The sequence below is a fragment of the Bos taurus genome, chromosome 22 (genome assembly GCF_002263795.3).
Source record: "Bos taurus isolate L1 Dominette 01449 registration number 42190680 breed Hereford chromosome 22, ARS-UCD2.0, whole genome shotgun sequence".
NCBI classification, from domain to species: Eukaryota; Metazoa; Chordata; class Mammalia; order Artiodactyla; family Bovidae; genus Bos; species Bos taurus.
The window spans coordinates 9,865,641-9,893,619 of NC_037349.1; the positions used below are offsets into that span (position 1 = coordinate 9,865,641).

Sequence of the window (27,979 nt, forward strand, 5' to 3'; positions counted from 1 at the left end):
GCAATTGGGAGGAGACATCAAGACTTATTTTTTACTCTGTAGCAAACCCTGTGCTGTCCATCTCAGATACATAACCATATTAGATCCAGATAACACAATTCCTACGTCCGACAGATGAAGAAACAGAAACTGAGCTGGGGTGAAACATTGGAGCAGGGATGACCGAGGTCAACCTGGCTCCAACCTGTGCAAAGCTGTTTCCTTCATCCCCTCACTGCCTCTGGCTCTGTGATCATCCTTAAATAAATTCTGATTGGATTCCAACCTCAAATTTAGATTCCAAGAAGAGAACATTCATGGAAAACCTTAGCATTCCCACAATCTGAACTGTGGCAAGACACTAGTCTTTGATAAAACAGATTCAATCGTAATTTCTCCCGATTTCAGAACAAATTCCTTTCAGTAAGAGTCTGAAGGCTTAAACTCTGACATTTTCTTTGTAGCTGTGCATACGTTGGGCTTCCCTGGTGGCTCAGATGGCAAAGAGTCTGCCTGCAGTGCAGGAGACCAGGTTCGATCCCTAGGTCGGGAAGATCCCCTAGAGAAGGAATTGGCAAACCACACCAGTATTCTTGTCTGGAAAATTCCATGGATGGAGGAGCCTGGCAGGCTACAGGCATATGTTGGACACAAATTATTTATGGGAGTTAAAATGAACCTTCACTGAAATACGACATTTTTTTTAAAATTTGCCATGATACAATACTAAACTCCCAACAGGTTGCAATTAAGGACATACACCCCCACAAATGAAATGTCATAGAAATTACAAACATTTAGAGCAGGTTTCTCTCAGATCTCTGGAAAGGTAAACCTGTATCTTTTTTTCTCCCACGTAAAACCATACGTCTTTCACCTTTCACCATGATATAAGCACTATTATATTCAAATTGCACTTTTGTTTATTCATTTCATCCTGACAACAAATATCTTGGAGACAGCTATAGGAAAATGTTGAAATGATTGATACTGCATTTGCTATCCAAAGCACAAATCAAATTATCTCCAACAGTACTCAAATCCCTTTTCCATCCGAAACACAGATAATAAATTACAATGTCAAAAATACTCTCTGGCTTAAACATTTGTTTTGAAGATTAAAGATATGACCTGACTCTATCGTTAGTGAAAGTCATACAAATTCCGTTCTTCAAGAGATCACAGCAGTATGAGTCCATAAAAAGAAAACGCACTTTTGGACTCTTCATCTTGAGTACTTAATTTTTTTTAAGGGTACTTGAATTACCGTCTCTGGAATATAGCAAAATCATTTTTGTATACTATGGGAAGCAGATCTGGTACTGTGCAAAAACACAGGATTTGGATTCAGGATCTGTTTTTGCTACCTACTATGTAGATTTGGGGAAATTTATAATCTCAGTTTCCTCATCCATATAATGGAAATGATAGTGGTGCCAATAAAATTGCTGCAAGTATTAAATGGCATTATGTGGGTAAAAATCCTCACCATTATACCTGATATGTAGTGTAGTAAGGTAAGTAAGCTCCCACGCTTTAATTAACCCAGCATTTTTCAGTGTTGTTTACCGAGGACAGGTTCTCTCACACATCATCTTAAAACTTTGATGTGAATGTCCTATGGAAATCAGAATAGTTATAGGTACCCCAATATCAAGTTCTTCCTTGGCAGTGATTATATTTGAGGAATGGGCTGGTTTAACTGATGATGTTAGCTTTTAAAATAAGGCATATTTTTAATAATGAAGGAATGGACAGCTATTACTGAAGTTTTATAAAATTAAAAATATAAAACAATAATGATTAATTACACTTAGGCTTCTCATGCCCTCCTGAAAAAAAATTTGTAAGTTAAATTTTTAATTGAATATAAAACTTAAAAGATAAGGTGGAATGTACATTAAAAAAGCTAATTACATGCACAATATTCCAAGCTATCAATGTAGGGAAGTTATAGACTTTTCTCTTCATTTAGGTGAGTTTTTAAGACATGAAACAAAATATGAACCTTCTAATGCATGTGAGCTCTTTTAGTATAGAACAATGATCAACAGAAAACAATTCAATCAAAAAATGGGCAGAAGACCAAAATAGCCTTTTTGCCAAACAATAAATGCAGGCAGCCTATAGGCACATGAAAAGATGCTCAATATCACTACTTATTAGACAAGTCAAAATTAAAACTACAATGAGATACCACTTCACATCAGTCAGGTTGGCCATCATTAAAAAGTACAAATAACAAATGCTAGAGAGGATGCAAAGAAAAGGGAACCCTCCTACACTGGTGGTGGGAATGTACGTTGGTACAGCCAACATGGAAAACAGCATGAGGGAGCCTCAGAAGAATACAAATAGAATTATCATATGATCCAGCAATTTCACTCCTGGGCATATATCCAAACAAAACTAATTCAAAAAGGTACATGCAGCCCTATGCTCAAAGCAGCACTATCCACAATAGCCAAAACATGGAAACAACCTAACTGTCCATTGGCAAATGAATGGATAAACAAGATGAGGTACATATATACAGTGGAATACTACTCAGCCATTAAAAAAAACAATGAATAATGCCATTTGCAGCAACATGGATGCAACTAGAGATTATTAAAGGAAGTGAAGTCGGAAAGACACCTACCAAATGCTATCACTTCCGTGTGGAATCTAAAATAGGACACAAATGAACCTATCTATGAAACAGAAACAGACCCACAGACATAGAGAACTGACTTGTGGTTGCCAAAAGGAGAGTAGGAGAGGGAGGCTGGGCTTAGCAAATGCAAACTATTACATTTAGGATGGAAAACAACTCTTCCTGCTGTATACAGCACAGGGAATTATATTTGGTATCCTGCAATAAATCATAATGGAAAAGAATATTTTTTAAAAGAATGTATATATATAATTGAATCACTTTGCTGTACATTAGAAATTAACACAACACTGTAAATCAACTATACTCCAATTTTAAATTTAATAATAATTTTAAAAAAGAACAATAAGTCGTTTTGACACAATAAAACGTGTTCCAGCAATTCCTTTGGTAAGTAATTAGACCTGCTGGGCAAGAGCAAGCTCTAGCGCTATAATAAGGTCACCTCTTGTGACTGTTGCTGCAGCTCAAAGAACTCACTGTACACAACAGGCAAAACAAAAACCTGAAACCATAATCCGTTCTGTCAAGACAGACCTTCAGAGGAGGAAGAAATTTAGAAATGTTTAGAGAATCTGCAGCAGGTACCTGAGGGCACGTGTTTCCACATCTACTGAACTCGAGTGTGCTCCAACCAGTTCTCTCCCATATCTTTTCCGATCCTGGTACTTAATCTTCCCGTATCATTGAAGATCAGGTGAGAGCCAGGGAGAGCTCTAAATAGCCTGAGGATCAAAGCATATGGCGATTTCCGTTGAAGTCAGCACGAGTTTTTTCTCAGTAGGACACACACACGGGGGCAGAATTCCGCAATGGATTACACCTGCACTCACCGCACGCTTCTGCATTCTGTGTGCTGATGGAGCCCTTCTGTGACTCCTGGGGCCCAGCACCCAGAGAACAGTGACAGCACTCCTTACGACTCACTAAATTGTGCAGAGCCATTGCTAGGCCAGGCCCAGCCCAGAAACTCTTAAGGGTCTAAGTCAGTGTAACCTCATTAAAATTCACAGCGACAGAAACACATGCGTCCGCACTCCATTCCATCCTGCAAGAGGCGAAGGTTAAAGCATGAAGGGCAACGTCAAAAGGCCGCGCGGTCCAGGTCTCTCTACGGGTCAGACGTTTCAGGCTCGTGTTCCCACACCGCCCTCAGCAGCTACCCGGGCCCCAAGGTCAAGGCACGAAACACGCTGCTCAGAAACCACTAAGTCAAGGCAGACTGAACCCAGACTCCGTGAAGCCAGCCCTTGTCCACCGTCTACCTCCCCAGGGCTGCTGCCTTGGCCTGTTCTGGATCACTCGCAGGTCCACCGCACCCCCAAGCCCCTCAGCCCCGTCTGGCCCGATCCCAGCCCTGCAGCTCCTGGGTTCGCACTGCACCGGACCACCGGTATAGCTGCCCCACAGCCCTCTGGACCCGTGCAACTCCTCACTCCAGCCTGCCCCTCTCACCTCTCCAGCAACCCCAGCCGTCAGCCCCGGGCCCGGCCACCCAACCCCCCAACACACCCAGCCGTCAGCACCCAGGCTCCAGTGCGCCCACTCACAGAGCAGCAGCAGGAGCATGGGTCAGCAGCAGTGGCGTGGCCGTAGAGGGCCTCCATGCGCATGTGCAGAGGTGGGCGGGGCCGGGAGCTGACCCGCCGCCTGAGGTCAGCTGGTCTAGGTGCGGCACCCCACACAGGAAAGAAGAAAGCAAGCGTCATTAACATGAATTGCCTCGCTTGCCTGAATTTTTCTAGCACTTCTTGTTTATTCGTATGTTTTCTTTAGACTCATTCCACATATAAAACCTGGTGTGTAGCTTTTTCACTTAACATTTTAACAAACTGTTCTAAACTTAAGGCAATGGCACCCCACTCCAGTACTCTTGTCTGGAAAATCCCATGGACAGGGGAGTCTGGTAGACTACAGTCCATGGGGTCGCTAGGAGTCGGACACGACAGTATAACTTTCAAGTAGACAACCTGAGCGACTTCACGTTCACTTTTCACTTTCATGCATTGGAGAAGGAAATGGCAACCCACTCCAGTGTTCTTGCCTGGAGAATCCCAGGGACGGGGGAGCCTGGTGGGCTGCCGTCTCTGGGGTCGCACAGAGTCGGACACGACTGAAGCGACTTAGCAGCAGCAGCAGCAACAGATTTTGTCGGTAAAATATTCTATTGTTTTCATTGAGTTACCATGCCAGAATCTACCTAACCATTAATTGGTGATAATGGATTTATGATTTTACCGAGTTATGATTCTTACAAACTAGTATTAAACTCTCCTAAAATTCTAAAATTCTGAGAAGGCAATGGCACCCCACTCCAGTACTGTTGCCTGGAAAATCCCATGGATGGAGGAGCCTGGTAGGCTGCAGTCCTTGGGTCGCTAAGAGTCGGACACGACTGAGCGACTTCACTTTCACTTCTCACTTTCATGCATTGGAGAAGGAAATGGCAACCCACTCTAGTGTTCTTGCCTGGAGAATCCCATGGACGGAGAAGCCTGGTGGGCTGCCCTCTATGGGGTCGCACAGAGTCGGACACAACTGAAGTGACTTAGCAGCAGCAGTAGCAGCAAAATTCTAAAATTCGTCAGAGAAGGCAATGGCACCCCACTCCAGTACTCTTGCCTGGAGAATCCCATGGACGGAGCAGCCTGGTAGGCTGCAGTCCATGGGGTCGCTAAGACTCAGACAGGACTGAGCGACTTCACTTTCACTTTCATGCATTAGAGAAGGAAGTGGCAACCCACTCCAGTGTTCTTGCCTGGAGAATCCCAGGGACGGTGGAGCCTGGTAGGCTGCAGTCCATGGGGTCGCTAAGACTCAGACAGGACTGAGCGACTTCACTTTCACTTTCATGCATTAGAGAAGGAAATGGCAACCCACTCCAGTGTTCTTGCCTGGAGAATCCCAGGGACGGTGGAGCCTCGTGAGCTGCCATCTATGGGGTCGCACAGAGTCGGACACGACTGAAGTTACTTAGCAGCAAAATTCTAAAATTCGTAAGTTCTCTTCCCCATATTTTGAATTACTTATTCACAATGAAATCCGAGATTTGGGATTAAAGTATCAGAGCTTTATTTACTAATTTATTTACTTATTCTACAGATGCTTATTCACTTTTATCTGGGTATCTGCTGAGTGTGATGCTAGCATTGAGAGCTAATGGGATTCAGCTGTGGATCCTGTCTTAGAGGATGTTCTATCAGGTTTTTAAGTCTACAGATATATAGAAACAACTTGGTTTGGTTAAAAGTACAATCCAATTAGTGCTATAGATTATCTTAATTAAACTCCAAGAGCAGCTGTAAAAATATATTTAAAATATTGATAAAATATAGACACATAGAATTATAGATACAGACTAACAGATACTGTACATAGACATATAAAAGTGAATCTGTGTGGGAGAGGAAGATAGTATTATGATGGACATGTGGACATCTCATTTTTCTCCTGCTTTCAGCACTAACCTGTTTATCTAACAGATATGTAAATATCTGAATATCGCTGCCAGTTGTCTTATATAAATGTTATTTTGCATATATTTCCCAAAATAGAGACATCAAAAGAAATTCTCAAGTTTTTAATATATTTTAACTGATACTGTCAAATTGCTCCAGTATGATGTAGCTCTGAAGGAAAGTCCAACCTGCCTCTAGGTCCTCAAATTCTCAGGTCCATTTACTTCTTAAAAATTCATTCAATCAACAGCATTCCAACAAACTGCTTCCAGATGTTTCTCTCTCTCTCCTCTGAATTCCCTCAAAGTGATGCCACCCCTAGCATCTTATTTCCACTATTGCCAAAGCAAATCAAAGTGGTTTCTCACTCCTTTAAGCTCTCCGAAAGCCAGCTACCAAATCAACACTCCTGAAACTAATTCTGATCATTTTGTCTTCTCAACTAGAAGCCTTTCATGATTCCCCACTAATCCTTGCCGCCCCCTACCATGGCAGTGTTGGGGGTGGGGAATATCTGAAGACAATTTTTTCAAATCAGGATTTTTTTAAACATTAATTCCTAATTTATTTTCAATCTACCTTTTCTCAAATTAACTCATGTCCAGTAACCAACAACAAATCATATTTCTTTCTCCTTCCTTTCAGTCAACTCCAGTTCCCGTTAATCTAAATCCCCAGCTCCCACATGCTTCACTTTTCTACCTTCTTCTTTGATTCATTCTGTCTAGTTGATCTAGAAAGCCCAATGATGCCAACATAATGATAATAGTTATCAACTACCTGCTTTTTGCTGGGGACTCAATGCATGTTTTCAAAGGTAATCTCATGTGCTTTAATCATCACAGCCTCTGTTTCACCTAGGAAACAACTGTGGTAACTTAAGTGACTTGTCTAGATTCACACAATTTGCATAAGTGTAGAGTTCTCTTCAGAGAAGGCAATGGCACCCCATTCCAGTACTCTTGCCTGGAGAATCCCACAGACGGAGGAGCCTGGTAAGCTGCAGTCCATAGGGTCAGTAGGAGTCGAACACGACTGAGCGACTTCACTTTCACTTTTCACTTTCATGCATTGGAGAAGGAAATGGAAACCCACTCCAGTGTTCTTGCCTGGAGAATCCCAGGGATGGGGGAGCCTGGTGGGCTACCGTGTATGGGGTCCCACAGATGTGGACATGACTGAAGCGACTTAGCAGCAGCAGCAGCAGCAGCAGAGTTCTCTTAAACTCCAGACTTCTTACTTCAATACATTTCATCATCCCAATACTATTTTTTTTTTTTTCTGGTACCACTATGTGACTTGCAGTACCTTAGTTCCTCAACCAGGGATCAAACCTGGGCCTCTGGCAGAGAAAGCCCTGAGTCCCAACTACTGGACTACCGGGGAATTCCCAACTACTTGTTTTTTAATTACGTGTGCTATCGTGCTTACTCTCTGAGACCCCTTGGACTGTAGCCTGCCAGGCTCGTCTGTCATAGGATTTTTTGGGCAACAATACTGGAGTGGGTTGCCATTTCCTTCTCTAGGAGATCTTCTGAACCCAGGAATCGAACCTGTGTCTCCCATGTCTCCTGCGTTGAGGGCAGATTCTCTACCAGCTGAGCCATTGGGAAAGCCCCTTTTCGTTACAGTTATCACCAAATTCGTGAAACCCCTTCCATCATTTCAGTTAGCAGTGATTTCTCACTCTTCCAAGTTCGTGTAAATCTTATTCTGTATTTCCAGCTCATCACTGATTATGTTTCCTCTTCATTTATTTAGGTAATATGTCTTTGTTCACTTTTTTTATCCATTTAATATTTTAAGTCCGGGCCTAGTAAATGACAAGGACTTTTCTAGATATCTTGTCTATGTACTGTGCTTAGTTGCTCAGTCATGTCCAACTCTTTGCAACCCCATGGACTGCAGCCTGCCAGGCCCCTCTGTCCACAGGGATTCTCCAGGCAAGAATACTGGAGTGGGTTGCCATGCCCTCCTCCAGGGGATCTTCCCAACCCAGGGATTGAACCCAGTTCTTTTGGGTTCAAATCAGATTTTTTATTGTCTGAGCCAGCAGGGAAGCCCAATTTGCCTATAAAACAAAGTAAACACGTTTTAAAAGTAAACATTTTTCCTTTCAAAAAACACACAACCTACTTACATTAAATAAACTCAAAATATATACTTATACATTTTTACTAGTTCTGTGAGGCAAAAGCAGGGAGTACAGGAGACAATAAATAAAGAAAAATCATATTGTGTATGTGGGCAGAGTGGAGGAGGTGAAAATAATTCATTTGGCCTTGGTGAGGAAGTATTAATGAACTGTCAGCCCAGACATCAAGATGTAAAGAAATTAGTCAAGTGAAAAATAGGAGTGTGAAGGAACCACATTCTAAGCAGAAGGAAAAGCATAGGCAAATGTTGTGAAGCAGAAAAAAGACAGTTTTCCAAGAATTAAAAGAAGGTCATTCAAGGATGTGGTATAAAGCTGTGCAGTTGTCAGTGCAAATGGAGCCCCATAGGGTTTTGCAGCAGTGCCCTGAGGTCAAAATGTCTTGAGTGAACCAATGGACTAGAAAAGTAGAATGGCGTCTGTGTGGAAAAGAAGGCAGAGCCAAATCATTCATCAGTCTGCTAGAGCATTCACATCTCCTTAAGTGTAAAGGGAAGTCTCTTACAAGATTTAACAAGCAGTTGCTATAATCCAATTTCAGATGTTTATTAATTCTCCTAGAAGGAAAGACTGTAGGTTGATACATCTTTGCATACATTTCATCTTTAATATATTTTTAACTCCACAGTGCCTAATATAATTCTTTGAGGATATCTTGTTTTTAAATGCTTATTTTCTAAGATAAAATTATTAGGGGAAGCACTGACCAAAACCTCCCAATAGTAACGATTTGCATGAGTTAATCTTACACAGAAAGTCCTACTGAGGAATGCAGAACAAGCTACCACAACAGAATCTGGGAAAGATCAAAAGGAGAAGAGACTTCAACCCATAATCCTACCCTCCCAGAATGCTCCTACCTGGAATCCATCTTGGCTGAGTGATGCACACACCACCAGGAATGACCCTGGGTCAGAATGACTGGCCAGAGACGACCAGGAAACTAACCACATCACCGTAAAACTGAAGACTGCAGGCTGTGTGGCAGTTCTCCTGGATCCACTTACCCTGTTGCTTTCCACCCAGGTGCCCCTTCCTATTAAAGTTTCTTGTTTTGTCAGCACATGGGTCTCCTTGGACCGCTCATTTCTGAGTGTTAAACAACAGCCCCCTCTTAAGCCTCTTCCTGCAACAAAATGAGTTAGTGTTTCTATCTTCCTCAACATGCATGCATTATCATCATAACCAAACTATTATCTTATATCCCTACACCAACTCCCTCCAGAAAATGTGAATGAAATTCTGCACCTTTTTTTTTCCCCCAGGTGGTATTTCTTTAATCATTTTTAATCAAGTTTGAACCTTCCCAAATAGCTGACTTGAGCTCACGGTATTGTTGTCAGCCAGAAACGACCATGAACTACAGACGTTGGGTGCAATGATGGCTTTGACAGTCTAAGTATAAAAGAACTGTCAACCTTGTCCCTCTAAGGCTACAGGTTACAGAAAATTCAAAAATAAAGTTTGGTGTTCTCTTTGAATCAATTTGTCACCAGCTCTGCTAATCCCATTTCCAAAAGGGCTTACTTTCTAATAGATTACATATTATAGCCCTTGACCTTTCTGAGAGGACTCAATAAAGTTGAATTTTTAGCAAGTTAGAGGTTATATGGCCCTTTCCCGGTGGAAATCCACTGGGTGGACTGAAGTAAATTTACTAGACTGGGGAGGGAAAGTCACTTATATTGCAAAACCAGTGCCAATCAGTTAGTAATAGCTGTATGGATTTGGAGACCACATTTGGGTTGGGGAAGAGATGATTAATATCTGTCACATGTTCAGAAGGAAGAAATGGCATTTGGACACATGGTTATTTCTGCCCAAGTTCATTTAGAATAGCCAGGGAAGAGATTTTAATCAAAATACAAAACAGATTTAAAACAAGATTTTTAAAGAACAGTAAAATCATATTCGATATAAAAAGGCTTGTGAAATTAATAATATCCAAAGTGTTAGTAAGTTGGTAATAAAAATGACCTTGAAATAAATGTGGGTAATAAGCCCAAGCAGTTCTTGAATTGTTTTAATAGTCCGTTTTATTTAGCTTACTTACTGAATTGTTCTTTGAATTTCTCATCAATGTTACATTGATTTTCTTGGATTTTCACATTGAGAATCTGCAGGTAATTATAACAAATTTCATCACAACTTCCAAACACCTAAATATCTTTTCTTGTTGCACTGACTGCTGCTGCTGCTAAGTCGCTTCAGTAGTGTCCGACTCTGTGCGACCCCATAGACGGCAGCCCACCAGGCTCCGCCGTCCCTGGGATTCTCCAGGCAATACTGGAGTGAGTTGCCATTTCCCTCTCCAATGCATGAAAGTGAAAAGTGAAAGTGAAGTCGCTCAGTCGTGTCCGATTCCCAGCAACCCCATGGACTGCAGCCTACCAGTCTCCTCCGTCCGTGGGACCTTCCAGGCAAGAGTACTGGAGTGGGATGCCATTGCCTTCTGAAGGAGTAAGTGTATTTTTTTCTGTTCTTACCTTTAATGGAATTATTTTAGTACTTTACCATTGAGAGTCAGAGATTACAATTGTGTTATTTTTTAAATCAAAATAGAATTTACATTTTATAAATAATTTTTTTATATTAATTGATATCATTCATATGATTTTCTTCACCTTCAAATTATTATGTAATATATTTCCCAATATTGCTGAAATAAACATACTTGATTATGGTATACTATTCATGTTAAAACAATTGATATACCAGTATCTTATTTTAAGATTTTTGTTTTGATGTTTGAAAAATGAGAATTGCCCAAATATTTTTTCTTAGGTATAATTATTGATAAGATTATTGCATTGACACAGTGCTTGTTTTATGAAATTCTGTATTTTGCTGCCGTTTATGTTCTGGGAGCAACTTTAAGGTAGTAATTAAGAGTCCAGGCTCCCACAAATCAGAACAGAGCAGTCCTGGCCTAAAGCAGACCCTTAGATTAATGCTTGGGAAACTACACATCCACGGACAAAAAAGGTTGAGAAACTACACAACCACGTACAAAAATGTGAAACTGGACCACTATCTCACACTATACAGAAAAATAAACTTAAAATGGATTAAAGACTTGAATGTAAGATCTGAAATCATCATACTCCTAGAAGAAAACATAGGGGTAAGCTACCTGATATCAATCACGGCAATGATTTTTTTTTAATTTGACACCACTTGCAAAGGCAGCAAAAACAAAATAAAAGCAAAAATAAACAAATGGGTCTACATCAGACTAAAAAACTTCTGTACCACAAGGGAAATCATCAACAAAATGAAATGGCAACCTATAGGATGGGAGAAAATATTTATAAATCATATCTGATGAGGGGTTAATACCCAATATATATAAAGAACTCATGTGAGGACTTGCCTGGTGGTGCAGCGGTTAAGAATCCACCTTGCAATGCAGGGAACACGGGTTCAGTCCCTGGTCCAGGAAGATTCCACATGCTGCAGAGCAACGAAGCCACTGTACCACCACCACTGAGCCCGTGCACTGCCACTGCCGAGCTTCATGTGCCTATAGCCTGGGCTCCACAAAAGAGAAGCCACCGCAATTAGAAGCCTGTGCACTGCAATGAAGAGTAGTCCCTGCTCACCATGACTAAAGAAAGCCCACATGCAGCAGTGAAGACCCAGCACAGCCAAAAATAAAGAACTTAGAATCAATAGGGAAAAAAAAAAAACCCCAAACAATCCAATTTTAAAAATGGCAGAGGAGCTGAACAGATATTTTTCCAAAGAAGAAAGACATACAAAATGGTCAACAGGTACCTGAAAATGTGCTTAGCATAAGTAATCACTGGGGCTTCCCTGGTGGCTCAGTGGTAAAGAATCCACTTGCCAATGCAGGAGACATGGGTTTGATTCCTTGGTCAGGAACATGCCCTGGAGGAGGAAATGGAAACCCATCCAGTATTCATGCTTGGGAAATCCCACGAACAGAAGGAGCCTGGCATCCTTGGAGTCCAGTCCATGGGGTTGCAGAAGAGTCAGACACAACTTAGCAACCCAACAACAACACTCATTAGGTGGCATTGAAACATGTAAAATATCATGTATGAAACGAGATGCCAGTCCAGGTTCAATGCACAATACTGGATGCTTGGGGCTGGTGCACTGGGACGACCTGGAGGGATGGTATGGGGAGGGAGGAGGGAGGAGGGTTCAGGAGGGGGAGCACATGTATACCTGTGATGGATTCATTTTGATGTTTGGCAAAACTAATACAATTATGTAAAGTTTAAAAAAAAAAAAAACACTCATTAGGGAAATGCAAATCAAAACCACAATAAGCTGTCACCTGTTAGAATGTCTATTAGGAGAAAGACAAGAAATAACAAGTGTTGTCAAGGATGAGGGGAAAGGGGAACACTTGGGCACTATTGTTGGGAACATAAATTGGTGCAGCCATGATAAAAAATAGTTTGAAGTTTCCCCTCAAAAATAAAAATAGAGTTACCACATGATTTGGCAAACCCACTTCTGGTATTAATATTTATCTGAAGGAATAGAAGTCACTATCTTGAAGTGATATCTGCACCCCTATGTTTATTGCAGCATTATTTACAATAGCCAAGACATGGATAAAACCTAAAGTACGCAAGAAATGAATGAATAAAGAAAACGTGGAATATTATTCAGACACTCAGTTCAGTTCAGTTCAGTCGCTCAGTCGTGTCCGACTCTTTGTGACCCCATGAATCACAGCACGCCAGGCCTTCCCGTCCATCACCAACTCCCGGAGTTCACCCAGACTCACGTCCATAGAGTCAGTGATGCCATCCAGCCATCTCATCCTCTGTCATCCCCTTCTCCTCCTGCCCCCTATCCCTCCCAGGATCAGAGTCTTTTCCAATGAGTCAACTCTTCGCATGAGGTGGCCAAAGTACTGGAGTTTCAGCTTCAGCATCATTTCCTCCAAAGAAATCCCAGGGCTGATCTCCTTCAGAATGGACTGGCTGGATCTCCTTGCAGTCCAAGGGACTCTCAAGAGTCTGCTCCAACACCACAGTTCAAAAGCATCAATTCTTCGGCGATCAGCTTTCTTCACAGTCCAACTCTAGAAGAAAACAAAAGTCCTGTCATTTGCAACAATATGGATAGACTTTGAAGGCATTATTTGAAATGGAATAACTCAGACCAATAAAGAAAAATATTATGTGATCTCACATATATGTGGAATCTAGTAAACACCCAAACTGATAGATTTAGAGAAGATATGGGTGGTTACCAGATGTATGAAATAGGGGTAGACAAAATGGATAAAAATGGCCAAAGGGTTTAAACTTCCAGTGATATGATAATTAAGTCCTCAGGATGTAACATACAGCATAGTGACTTTAGTTAACAATACTGTATATTTAAAAGTTGCTAAGAGAGTGGATCTTAAAAAATTCTTGTAACAAGAAAAAAACTTGTAACTATGTGTGGTGATGGATGTTAACTAAACTTATTTTGGCAATCATTTTGCAATATACACATATATAAATCATGTAATACAGCATTATATGCCAGGTGTATCTCAATAAAATTTTTTAAAAAAGAATCTAAGCCCTGAAGTGTGAACTATTTGGGTTAGAAATCCAGTTTCATTACTTGCTGCTGCTGCTGCTGCTGCTAAGTCACTTCAGTCGTGTCCGACTCTGTGCGACCCCATAGACGGCAGCCCACCAGGCTCCCCCGTCCCTGGGATTCTCCAGGCAAGAACACTGGAGTGGGTTGCCATTTCCCTCTCCAATGCACGAAAGTGAAAAGTGAAAGTGAAGTCGCTCAGTCGTGTCTGACTCTTAGCGACCCCATGGACTGCAGCCTACTAGGCTCCTCCATCCATGGGATTTTCCAGGCAAGAGTACTGGAGTGGGGTGCCATTGCCTTAAGAAAAGGAATAAGAATGGTACCTACTTCATAAGATTGTGAATGTTAAATAATAGTTGGTACCAAGTACTTACCAGGGTTTGTGTCAAGTAATAAGTACTCAACAGAGATGCAAACACGTACACATAGGCACACTCAAAGAAACACACAAATTAAGAATGTGTTATATTTTATTAATTTTATTGCCCATCCTACACAACATGTAGGATCTTACTTCCCCGATTATGGATTCAGTCTGTGCCCCCTGCACTGGGAGCAAGAGTCTTAACCACTGGACGACCAGGGAAATCTCAAGAATGTATTATATTTTTAAAGCATCATAAAATTTGCCAGTAAAATTAGTGACAACCTAATGCCTCTTGAAACCTTAATTCTTTGAAATCCCTTTCTGCTTCTCCCATATGTGTTTGCTTTTCAAGGCTCTCTGCCTCTTCTGTCTTTTTTTATATTCAATTTGTATTAGCCCAGATACCAACAATTTCGGTGAGATTTTTAAAAGGCATTAATGAGTCACACATAGCTTTTTAAATATATAATTAGCTGCTTAATCCCCTCTGAATCTGGGCTATATCCTATTTCTCTCTCCTAATAATTTCTTCTTCTTCAACATTGTAAGAGGTTTGTCTGTTCATCAGTGTTTCCCAAGACCAGCTCTTGAATTAAATACTCGGTTTGTCTTCTTTTGGTTTTCTAATTTATTGATTTATGTCTTTATTGATTTCTTTCTTTCCTTTTGATTTTTATTTTCTGGAATGCATAGTCTCTGCCTGACTGAGTATGCAGTGGCAGGGGGAGCAGCCTGGAGAGGACTTGTGGGTCATTGTCTGTAGCTAAAGTTGACATGAGGCCGTTTCTGTTTCCTACCCTAGGGGAGTCTCTGGGGTCTGGGTCAAGGATCATATGGGCAAGGGGTTGTGTGGTAGGGCCCAGAGCACCCTCTGGGCGGTCATACATGGTCTCTCATTGGACAGATCTAGCGTAAGATTGTGAGGTTTGAAATAAGACACCTAGATTTGAGTCCAGGCTCTGCTACTTATTATCTTGGCAATAGATTCCTTCTTTTTCTAAATTTATTTATTTGGCTGCAGCAGGTCTTAGTTGCAGCATGCAGGATCTTTAGCTGCAGTATGTGGGATCTCGTTCCCTGACCAGGAATCAAACCCGGGCCCCCTGCATTGGGATCACGGAGTCTTAGCCACCGGGCCACCAGGGAAGTCCCTTCCTTAACTTTACTTTAAACTTCATTTTTCTCATCTGTGACAGTACTCTTGCCTGGAAAATCCCATGGGCGGAGGAGTCTGGTAGGCTGCAGTCCACAGGGTCGCTAAGAGTCGGACAGGACTGAGCGACTTCACTTTCACTTTTCACTTTCATGCATTGGAGAAGGAAATGGCAACCCACCCCAGTGTTCTTGCCTGGAGAGTCCCAGGGACGGGGGAGTCTGGTGGGCTGCCATCTATGGGGTTGCACAGAGTCGGACACAACTGAAGCGACTTAGCAGCAGCAGCAGCAGCAATGGTATTTTCCTCATAAGGTTATTGCAAGGATTAAATTAGACAAGGCAGGGAGTGCATTTACTTCACTGGCATAACCCTCCTGGTAAATACTGATGCGTGTGTGTGTGTGTGTGTGTGTGTGTGTGCGTGTGCATATAAAACATTTCTTGAATTAATAATTCAAAAATATTTCTTGAATGAGCCTTGCGAATTTCCTTCCAGCCTTAAAACCCTACATGTTCCTGGAACCCAATCTTGTGAAGAGATTGAAGAGCTCACTGAACCTCTGCAGCTATTACGTGATAAAAATGATTGAAGCCACTTGCCAACATAAAAGTGCCTTGTGCACAGTTATTAATAATACTGAGCAGTGCCCATTATAGAAAACCTGCAGCTTTTATGCTTCCATAATTTTAGGCATGCTATCATCCTCTCAAGAAAGAAGAATCACCTCCAACACAAATCCTACCAGCTCTCTATTTTCCAATAAAGAGAACCTTGCAAATGATGAAAACAATGGCAGGTCTTTTCCACTAGCCCCACTCAGAGGCAGGGAAGGGATGTGGATGACGAACATTTACCTTGCCCTCCACAAATCACCACCTGCTTGGCGGTTTCCAAGCTGACGGCAAGATCTTCCATTAACAGACATGGGAAGGAAAGTGTTTCTCCTTGGACAAAGAGCCATTTCTGAAAAGAAAAGGCACTTCCTTAGGATAAAAAGAACATGAAAAACAAATCATTTAGAGAAAAATAACCAAACTAGACTCCCCAAAGGAAAGTACATATTCTTCTACATGGCATATATACTTGTTTCAGGGAAGTCACTTAGTGAAAATCTTTGACATTCTAGAAGCCTCTCCTCTTTTTTACGTGACTTTATATAATGACTCCACTTCCCATTTAGAGGGCAGGAAATGATTGTTTATTATTCTGCATTGCTGTGTGTAAATTTTTAAAATTAGAATGTAATTTGTTGGGCTGATAGCAAATATATAACATTTATACTATATATAAAACACAAGTCAGCCTCTATAAACTGCATAAAATGATGATAGAAAAATTACTATATAAACATAGTAAACATTTTAATCATAACCAGGGCACTGACAGAGTGCCCTGAGAAAAAGTTACCTATAATATGAAGTAAAGACATGAATATAAGGATCCAAAGAGTGGAAAAAATAAAACAGGAGAGAGACAGGTGGAGAGTTGGTGCTGACAGCCCTGTCTTTAGTAAGATCATAGGGTCAGAGTTGTCTGCATGCCTGCTAAGTCGCTGCAGTCATGTCCAACTCTGTGCCACCCTATGGACTGCAACCCTCCAGGCTCCTCTGTCCATGGGATTCTCCAGGCAAGAATACTGGAGTAGGTTGCCATGCCCTCCTCCAGGGGATAATCCTGATCCAGGGATTGAACTTGAGTCTCTTATGTCTCCTGCATTGGCAGACAGGTTCTTCACCTCTAGCGCCACCTGGAAAGCCAGAGTGGTCTACTTGAGGGGATAACATTCTCAGTAAGTCACTCCAGACACGAGCTTCATGGCTCACTTCCTCCTCAGCATCCTCATAGCTGAGCATTCCAGCTCTGCTTATCTATCTGCCCCCGAGAACCAGAAGGATGCTCAGAATTGCCATGCTATCTCTGGGGTCTCTGTCCTGCCAGCTAGAAAAAAAAAAGATTGCGGTTTGATTTTTGAAGAGGTAGGTGGGGAAGGAAAACAACTACAGTTTAAGATGAGGAGCTTCTGTTTTTTTTTTTTCCTCTGGGTCATAAAGTAGTCCTGGGACAAAACTGTCTTTTACAAAAAGACTTTAGTGGATTTTTTTTTTTTTTTTTGAAACAGATCTCAGTAAACTAATGATTCCATGCTTGATGGAGCCATAATTAGAGCTTGATCCCATGATATTAAATGTTACATCCTTTACAAAAAGTATTGGTAATTTACATAATAACATGAAAAGAGAAGAACAACTGTTTTTCATATTATGTATCTTTTCCCAAGATTCTATTCCATATCAGCTGTTAACAGGTTAAAATAATAGACACTTATTACATATGACACTTTTTTTTTGAGATGGGCCTCTTATGCCTTCTTGCATGTTTCCAGAGGATTTTCTGAATTCAATATTCAAGTAGCAGTCAAAAGTCTCCAGGACTTAGTAGAGTAACTATGTTCTACTCTACATCTCTAACTCAGTGATAACATTTCCATTGTGTGGAATTATGTTTCTTTTGCCCAATGTTGATGTAAGATTAATATAATTTGGGGTATTTGATGGTATAGATGTTGCACTTAGAAGATAGAAGCAGGAAATCCCTCTGAACAAATATCTTTGAGAAGAAAGGCTGCAGTGAAAAGTTGGGTTCCATCAACTTCCAGATAAAAGTCCCTCCTCCAGTTGTCATGCAGAACATGAAGGTTTTTCTTATTTTCAGAAAACAATGAAATTGGGAAGGAATTGTGAAATGCTTCAGAGGAAGGGAAAGGGTATTTCCTTTCCTTGTACCTTTGCTCAGGACCTTTATGAAAAGATAAACTTGAATCCTGCCTTCACTCTCTCTCACAGTACTGTGGAAACTATCATAGCCATGAAATCTCTTGTGATTTTGTCAGCCAGAGTTATCTTTATTGAACTTATTCAAGGACTAGTAAAGGTACTGGTTAACAGCACCCAGCTGCAGATCTCGCTGGTAGAATTAACTGGTGAAACCAGGAAAGGGATCAGGGTTTTAGCAAGCAAACTAAAAACCACAGACAACATAGACACCTTACGCCCCCTATTGTTAAAAATGTATAAATCTGAGATACATCCATCTACACTCAGCACCAGGTACATCTCTCTCTCTCTCTCTTTTTTAAAACGATTTTTATTTTGGATTATTAAAAAAAAGCTTAAGCTTTTTATTTTATATTGGTGTATGACTGATTAATAATGTCATGATAGTTTCAGGAGGACAGCACAGGGACTCAGCCATACATATGCATGTATCCATTCTCCCATAAACTCCATCTCTTTTGACTTGTGATCAGGGCTGTTCCCCATGCAGAGAGCTTCTTGTTATTTTTACCAACCTACCAGATGGCCTGCTCAGTCCACACTTTCATTATTATTATAGCCACGTGGATATTGTCACGCCAGGCATGAGGAATGGACTGGTGAGGAGGACTCCAGCATACACAAAGCTCCTGTGGAGAGCCCTGCTAATTGCCCTGTGGTCCAGACTCAGCATCACCGTGATTTCCTGACAGCAATCCAGATGGTTGCAGCCTCTACTGTAGGCATGCCAGCCTGGGAAGGAGGGCACTGACACCTGCTCAAGGAAGATGGCTGAGCCCATTTATTCTGATTTACAAAGATGACACAGATTCCAGAGTGTTGGCCCTGTGGGACCACAGAGCCCATTTCTAAACAATAGACACTGAGGCCTCCTCAGCCATCCACCTCCCTGCCCTCTGGCCTTGCTTGTAACAGAAAGTTAGCTGCAGCCCTTAAACTCTGTTTGCTCTCTCGTTTTATTGCTGGCAGAAAGCAGTGCAGTTTATCAACATTATCTCATATCGGCAGATCCCAGACAGTGAAATGGTAGTTGTTGGGGCCATTAAAAGCTACTTCCACACTCTGCCTGGTGCAGAATTTATAGAGCCTCCCTGTTTTAGGTCCTGGAAAGTACAGATCGTCTCATTATATGAAATGACAACCTAGCGCCTCAGAGATAGGGCAAATCTGAGTACTCACGGGCCTCGGGTACAACTGGGCTTTTGAGGCTTGTTAAAAATGATGCTGATAAACTTTTAAGATTTTTATGGGATGCATCCTTTCCTATGCTCAGGCTTTCAAGGGAAAATATACTTCATCTCAGAAAGCTCTGGCAAATCCTCTTCTGAGGAAATTCGCATTCCTTTCTTAATCAATTTTGCTCTTTATACTCACCTGTATTTCCACAGTGCATTTCTGCGTATGTATGTTTTCCTCTGAGCTCCTCAGAAACGGAGGCCGAGACAGGATTCTTGTGTACATGGTTTATTGAAGAAGTGCTCTGAGGAAAATGGAAGTGAAAATGGAAGTAGGGGGAGCAGGGTGGGGCAAAGAAAGGAGGTGAGCAAAGCAGAGGCCTCGGCTTGATCCCACAGGGGCTATGGAGGATGAGTTAAATACCCCAGAGATGGTCGCACCGTGTTGTCAGGAAACCTTTTTGGTTTTTTTTTTTTTGCCCCTCTGTCAGTGAGTCATAGTCTCTGATGTGGAGGAGAGATGTGCAGGGTTTGTTGTAACTCTCAGGCAAGGAGAATTTAACTCAGGGAAAGGGCGATCCATGGTCATCATGATTTGATGATCCATCATGTGGGAATTTGTTAGACCTGTCAATTCTCAGGGAGCTCCTCAGACCTACTGAATCAGAAACTCTGGAAATGGGGGCGCAGAACTCAGAGGGTCCACTAACCCTCCAGGTGACTGTGATTCATAATAATATTTAAGAACCACTTCTTTAAGTCAGTTCCCTGGAGAACAGGGTCATCGCTCACAGCAGCTGCAGGATGGTTGCACAAGCCTGGTAAAGGGGAACAATGATTTCTATTAGGTCTCAGGAAAGCACACAAACGAAGAAATGTGTGTGTGCTCAATGGTGTCCAACTCTTTGCAACCTCCTGGACTGTAGCCCACCAGGCTTCTCTGTCCATGTAATTTTCCTGGCAAAAATACTGGAGTGGGTTCCCATTTCCTATTCCAGAGGATCTTCCTGACCCAAGGACTGAAACAAAGAAAGAAAAATGGAGGCTAAATCTTAAGTCTGAGGATATTAATTGGGTAAAGGAGGTGGATTTCTATTCAGGGGGAGAATCATATATGAAGGTTCTAAAGTAAAAAAAGGTTATTGAAGAAGCCAGAATATCAAGCACAAGGTAAATAGCAGTGCAAGGTGAGAGTTGAAAGGTAGGCTGGGGTCAGAAAGGTGCTTCTAGTGGCCAAAAATAACTACAGTTAACATTTACAGAGCATTTGCTATCTGCCAGATACTTTGCTAAGTGCTTCTCACGCATCTTAATCAGTCCTCATAAACATACAGGATGTAGAGAGATTAGATGAGGGCATTGAGCCTTATTAACTAAGGCGAACAGTAGTGAGTGATGGAGCAGAGAGTGCTGACCCAAAACTTTGGGTACAAAGCCCCCCTGTTAACCACCACATTCTAACATGGTATGGATTTTTGGAGTCCAATCCTAAAAGCCATGGAAAACCACTCAAGGATTTACCAGAAAAGTGATATGGTCATGTTTGTATTGTATAAAGAGTATCTTAGCTGTTTGACATATAATTAAGATGTAACATTTCATAAGTTTAAGGTGTACGTGATCTGATACATGTAATCACTTATATATTTATTATCACATCTGCTTAAGAACAGAAATTACTCTTTTTGCTGAATAAACAGTAATTGCCCGCCGTCTAACCCAAAAGCACCCCACCCCAGCACACCCATTCTTATATTCCCTGCCCAGCCTCAGAGAATGTGATTTGTACATCTGGAGTGGGACCCGGCAGGCTACTTTTTTTTTTTTTTTTAATCTACATTACCAAAAAAAAAAAAAGTTCCCTAGTAGATTTATTTCTCAGTTGGCTCAGCAGTAAACAATCTGGAACAGATGCAGATTCCATTCCTGGGTGGGGAAGATCCCCTGGAGGAGCGCATGCAACCCACTCCAGTATTCTTGCTTGGAGAATCCAGCGGGCAGAGAAGCCTGGCGGGTTACAGTCCACGGTGTCGCAGAAAGTCAGACACAAATGACGCAACCGACTACGTATGCACACACAGCAGATTTTAAAGCAGTTGTCCTTACCCCAAGGGCTTCCCAGGTGGCGTTAGTGGTAAAGAACCTGTCTGCCAATGCAGGAGACATAAGAGACGAGGGTTCAATCCCTGGGTCTGGAAGATCCCCTGGAGGAGGAAATGGCAACCCATTCCAGTAGTTTTGCCTGGGGAGTCCCATGGACAGAGGAGCCTGGTGGGTTACAGTCCATGGGAGTCGTAAAGAGTGGGACATGACTTAGCGGCTGAGCACCGCTTACCCAAAGGGCTGCGCTTGCCACCACGCGGCTCTCTATTGCAAAAAGAGCCGCAAGTTCCAAGTCTCGCGAAAGTTTTCCTTTCCTGAGAATTTGGTACAAGTCGCGCGAGAATGGCTCGTCCGTTCATAAGGCTGCATGAGACGCAAAGGTGAGGCGCACTGGAAGATTAAGAGGTCCGTGCTTCTAGTATGTTCGCGCTGTGTGTGGCTTAAGACTCGGGTTGTAGACGCTCACACCAGGCTAGTGGTCTGGCAGGAACGTTGACCTTAGAGGTGAGTCACGTGATATTCCTCCCAGGGCTGCGAGTTCACTTAACCTGTGTTTCACCCAGGTTTCTCATTTTCGACTTCTGGGCCTGTGAGGCGCCGACTTTGCGGTCCAGGGAGACAGACCCGAGGGTCCCTGTGACAGTGTGTGCGCGCCTGCGCGGTGTTGGGTCGGGGGCGGGGGGAAGGAGTGAGGAGGGTGGGGGGAATCTGAGGCAGTAAGATGAGGGCGTGGAAACAGTGGAAGAACCGGCAGTGGCCACACTAAGCATTTATAAGTGAGAAACGCAAAAAAAAAAAAAAAAAAAAGCGTATCATGAAGCAAACCAAGAACGAGGATTTCAGCCCCATTATTTCAATTATGTTTTATGATGGGGGCCCGCTTTGTGTTCCAAATAGGGTAGGGTGCCTGCAGAATTTGGCCTTGGTTGGAAAATCTGATTTGTGTGGTGGGCTGCGGTCCATGGGCTCGATAGGAGTCGGACACGACTGAGCGACTTCACTTTCATGCATTGGAGAAGGAAATGGCAACCCACTCCAGTGTTCTTGCCTGGAGAATCCCAGGGGCGGCGGAGCCTGGTGGGCTGCATTCTCTGGGGTCGCACAGAGTCGGACACGACTGAAGCGACTTAGCAGCAGCAGCAAACCACAAATAGACTGCAAGAGTCAACTTTTGCAGCAGAAAGACAAACTAAAAATGCCCTGGTCCAGAATTTTACCTGAAGGTAGGCCACAGTTTGGTGTAAGGAACAGTATTGAGTGCCTTTTTTTTTTTTTTTGGCTAGTCTCTTACATTAGGCTAACTTTTCTCCAGAGAGCCAGTTGCAGTTTTCCCATTTGGATCTTAGGTCATCTGGAGATGGCATTTGCTATGTTTCAAACCCACATTTTGCCCTGCCTTTTTCTCTCCCATTTCCGTCTTTTTCTCTTAACTCCATGCAGCTAGTTTTTGAATGGCTCCATCTGTTGGTGCATGCTGCTCCAGTTCCTGCGCTAAACATCAGAGTTGAAACAGTTTATCACAGCTTCAGCCTGTCCACCTGTTGAGAGCCGGCTATTAAATTTCATTGCCTGTGTCGCCTACTGTCTGGTTTTCTAGGACTGCGGTCCTGCAGTTTTAAATGTCAACACTTTTTTTCCATGGAGGAACCCTCCTGCCTTAATCTCACTTTTCATCTTTTTAAACACATGGCTTCTTTCAAAGCTTTTTCATTCTATTTTCTGAATATATCCATTAGCCAGGAAGAATTTGCAGCACTTTAATTACTGTTTAATGAACTAGGGATGCTGATAAATGTTTAAAATTATATCATGCAGGTGTAATTATTTCTATTTTATTCTGTCACACTTTGTATCCTGAGGAAGGTTTTTTTTTCCTGATTGTATGTTACTGTGTGTTGTGGTTTCTCTTGTCCAGGAGTGATGGTCCAACCCACTCTTCTACAGAAATCTTTCCAGGTGCCTTTCCCAGTGGATGGGAGTCTAAGTTCTGCACCCCCAGGAACCCTGGAGAATGGAAGCTGGAGAGATGGAGAAGTAGACCCAACACAGAAGAGGACCATCCCTCACCACCATCACCAGCCTTCCTTATGGTGTGCTTCCGGTACATTATCTCCTTTAAGACTCACTTAGTCCTGCACCTGAGTTAGCCTTGGTGTCTGAGAGGAAGTTGAAGATCAGAGACATGAGACACTTTCAAAGGTCATGTGTCAAGCAAGTGGCTGAGTTAGAACACAATATTTTTGAGTTCTAAACCTGTGTTTTTCCCAGTATCCCGAAGTTTAAGGACTTCAGGTCCTGGCTAGGACCAGCATCGTGCTTGCTCGCCTGTGCTCCTTTAGTCCCTTCAGAGCCATTTTCAGTACAGTAGTCCCCACTTATCCCTGGGGGATAAGCTCCAAGACTTCAGTGAATGCCTGAAAGTCTGGATGGAACCAAACCCTATATATACTATGTTTTTTCCAATACATACATACCTATGATAAGGTTTAATTTATGCAGTAGACACAGTAAGACGTTAGCAGCAAAACTAATAATAAAATAGAGCAATTATAATATACTGTAATAAACATTATGTGAATGATTCTCTTTAAAAAATATCCTCTCTTAAAAAATGCCTTTTCTGTCTTAACTAAGCACTTAATACACATTGTGGCTATAACTTCTGCAGCTTCAGGTACAACAGCAAAACTAGCACAGATTCCTTTTTCCTTCTTCATAATTTCACAGATAGAAGATTGGGTTTTACTCTAGATCTTAGCAACCTTAGCATATGACTCTTTTTCCCCCTTAAGTTGAGAATTTTCTCCTTTTTACCTGAAGGAAGCACTTTCCAGCTTCTCTATGGCATTTCTGAATTGCTAGTATCACTATTCTTATGCTTTGGGCCATTAACTAAAAGAAGGATTACTTAAATACAAGCACTGTGATACCAAAACAGTCAAACTGATAACTAAGTGACTAAGGGCAGGACAAGCTGGACAAAGGCATGATTCACATCCTGGACTGGGTAGAGCAGGGTAGGGCAATATTTCACTACACTACCCAGCATGGTGTATAGTTTAAAACTTATGAATTGTTTGTTTCTGGAGTTTTCTGTTTAATATTTTTGGACCATGTTTGAACATGGGTAACTGAAACCTCAGAAAGCAAAACCATGGAGAAGGGAAGACTGCTGTATCAGCTGCAGGGTAATAATAGTATTAACAGGACACTTACTGAGTTATCAAGCTTTCTAGAAAATGTTAAGAGAAAGTTGGGTGTGTCGTTTTACTGGTGAATAATATAAATTATTTTAAAAATTAAATAGACAGGGGATACATTAATGGTGCATGTCATGCGATTAAATGTCCCTAACTTTAAAAGACAAAATGCAAGCTCAGGACACTGATTTTAGAAGCTCGCATCAGGCTAGCCCCCAAAGCTACTCTGAAGGCCCACATTCCTTCTCTGCTACAAAGTCTAATAATGTTGAAAATTGAGAAACATTGTTTTTGCTTAAATACCTTCTTGAATGGATTATATTTCTTTTTGCTAGTGATTCTGCCATTTCCTTGAAGGTGGGGACTGAGAGAGAGAAGTAAGGATCTAAGTATTCCGTTGTGTACAGATGGAAGTGTCCAGACAAAAAGATGGTTTTACAACGTTTACAATTTGTGGTGCTGCCCTTCCCTCACAACTGTATGTTTATGTTTAATGTGGATGTCAGCATTCTTGCCTTCTAAGGTGGTTGACCTAGTTGTCAGTCACAAAGTAAGACCGCAGCCTAATAGGTTAATGGCAGATTGTACCTTTGAGAGGCAGTATTTGAAGAGTATGTCATATATAAAAGAGATGAATCTTCAGGGAAGAAAAAATAAGGTTGGCCTTAGTGTTTGGAGCTTAGAAAAGTAAAAGAAGGAACTTTGACTTCTGTTCTGTTTCTGAAATTTAGCGTGACTCTCTAACAGGACTGGAGGACTGCAGTCTATTCCAGAAAGGCAGAGAGTTTTTGAAATTGATATCCAACTGTCTAAGATGATGTGGATATGCTGGTGTTCCGAATCAACTCTTCAGTTGAAACCTTTGGCTTCATTTTCTCCATGTTAAGTTATCAGTGTTATTTTGTGTTACTCCCAGTGATTGTCATTCTGAGGCTGCTGCCTGGTCTCTTGGGACATTAATATTTATGATTGTCAGTGCCCATATCATTGCTCCTGGCACAAATTAGCAACTTATTTAAGCTCATCAAAAATAGATCCACTCTTCCTGTAATGAGTATCATTGCCTTTGTGCTTAAAATTATAAATGGCCGCTTTAGTGTATGTGCTAAATTTCTTGAGAAAATTCTAGTGCAAAAATGAAACTAGTTTGTTAAATGGCTATTGTAAAAGAAATCCAAAACTCTTAATAGCAAAAGTGTGGATTTTGTTTCTTTGCTTGTTTTTTTGACATATTTTACTTTTAAAAATGTGCTTAAAAGTTAAATGGTTCTAAACGGCTGAAAGTGAAAAAGATACCAGTCTAATTGATGTCTTTTCTTATACCTGAGTCCCACTACCGAGAAGCAAAAATATTCAACTCTATTAGCTATTTGTTCAGGTATTTATATTAATATTTCTAGATGTCATGTTTACATTGTGGTTTGTGGATTTAGACATTCAGATGTCATTTGTTGATTTATTCCTGTGATTTATTAGGGCTTAGTGAGAACACATGCCCACCTGCACATTTCTTCTCTATATTGCCAGTATATATACTCTGGTTAAATCAGTACTCAGTGTTTATGTTTATTGCTGAAGTAACTGACCTCACTGAAATATATTCTCAAACAGTCAATTCCAGTTAGTGAAACATGGCTTTGTTTTGTACATTGCATTTTTTTTTCTTTTCTATGTATTTATTACAAATTCATCCAGAATGCTTTCATTTTTCACTCATTGTCCCAGAACTTTCCTGCATTATCCAGAGTTGATCCTTTGTTTCATGAATCCTGTTTACTCATTTCTTGGTTTGTTCTACTTCTTAATAGAGTACATCCTTCAAAAGTTTTCTAAGAAAAAAGGTAGTGAAAAGGTGGCTGTCATTCTATTTATTTTAACCTTGAGTGGTTTGGCTGGGTATAGAATCCTATGATGGAACTGGTTTTTCTTCAGAATTTTGGATGCATTGTCTTTTAGTTTTCAGGAATGCTGCTAAGAAGTCTGAAAACATTACTTTTGATCTTTTGTGCTTTACATATTTCTATCTATGAAGGTTTTATTTTTCCACTTAATTTCTAATGTTCTGAAATGTCATATAATATGTCCTGGGGGAGGTTGTTTTCTGTTCATTGTAGCAGACAGGCAGAAATGGTCCCTGTCAGCGTCATGTATGGATGTAAGAGCTGGACTGTGAAGAAGGCTGAGCACCGAAGAATTGATGCTTTTGAACTGTGGTATTGGAGAAGATTCTTGAGAGTCCCTTGGACTGCAAGGAGGTCCAACCAGTCCATTCTGAAAGAGACCAATCCTGGGTGTTCTTTGGAAGGACTGATGCTGAAACTGAAACTCCAGTACTTTGGCCACCTCATGCGAAGAGTTGACTCATTGGAAAAGACCCTGATGCTGGGAGGGATTGAGGGCAGGAGGAGAAGGGAACGACAGAAGATGAAATGGTTGGATGGCATCACTGACTCGATGGACATGAGTTTGGGAAAACTCCGGGAGTTGGTAATGGACAGGGAGGCCTGGCGTGCTGTGTGTGATTCATGGGGTCGCAAAGAGTTGGACACGACTAAGCAACTGAACTGAACTGAACTGAACGGTGAGATATTTTGTTATTTCTTTAATCCTTCCCACACTTTACCTCATTATTTCTTTATGATAGTTCTACTATAATTTTTTATCTTCTGGATTTTTTATAATTTATTTTCTGTTTTCCATTTTTGGCTTTCTTGCTCATGTTTCTAATTTGCCTCCATTTTATTTTAGTAATTTCTATCATTTTTAATATTCAAATTCATTTTTCATCCTCTAAACCTCCTATAAAAAGTTGTATTATATTTTTGTTTCATGGATATAATATCCTTTCTTATCCCTTTGAGGATATTAGAGGTATTGTTTCTCATAATCTTTCTTTTCCTGTTCCTTTTATATAGTCTCAGTTTCCTCTGACTTCTTTTTAATTAGAAGCTCTTGTCAATTTGATTGTCCCTGTATGTCCATTTATATTTAACAGTGAAATATTAAATTTGTGATAAAAAAAAAACTCTGCATACCTGGAAAAGATTTATCTACTGGTAGAATTCACTGTAGAGCAGTTGGGTTTTGAAAGAGTGTACCAGTTTCTGGGTCTTTTTGTGTTAGGCTGGTCTTCTGTATAAGAAAACCCTTTAATATTTTGCCTGAAGTGTATACTTGGCTGCTAACAGTCTGGGAAGCAAGAGTAAGAGAGCAGGCTTTCTTTTAATGCCATTTCAGCCTTGTGTTCAGCCTTCTCCATTGTTCTTTGTGTTCTTCAGTCAGTGGATTCTTGTCATTAACCTTTTCCTGCTTTGGA

At 41.3% G+C, this 27,979-nt stretch overlaps 1 protein-coding gene and 1 long non-coding RNA gene across 5 annotated transcripts in view; one reads left to right on the forward strand and one right to left on the reverse strand.

Annotated features, from left to right (window-relative positions):
• Window positions 1-12,618: 12,618 nt before the first annotated feature.
• Window positions 12,619-21,750, reverse strand: LOC104975489 (uncharacterized). The gene is made up of 4 exons (XR_814404.4): window positions 21,467-21,750; window positions 19,560-19,665; window positions 16,206-16,314; window positions 12,619-13,313 (listed from the first exon to the last, which is right to left on the reverse strand). It is a non-coding gene; the product is annotated as an uncharacterized lncRNA (long non-coding RNA).
• Window positions 21,751-21,820: 70 nt separating this feature from the next.
• Window positions 21,821-27,979, forward strand: part of STAC (SH3 and cysteine rich domain) — a 353,446-nt gene continuing 347,287 nt past the window's right edge. The window contains exons 1-2 of one of the 4 annotated variants that reach the window (XM_059879684.1): window positions 21,821-21,967; window positions 23,379-27,244. The gene's annotated coding sequence lies outside the window, so the exon portion shown is untranslated. The remainder of the gene's footprint in view (window positions 21,968-23,378; window positions 27,245-27,979) is intronic. The other 3 variants (XM_059879685.1, XM_059879687.1, XM_059879688.1) reach the window with 3 other exon arrangements.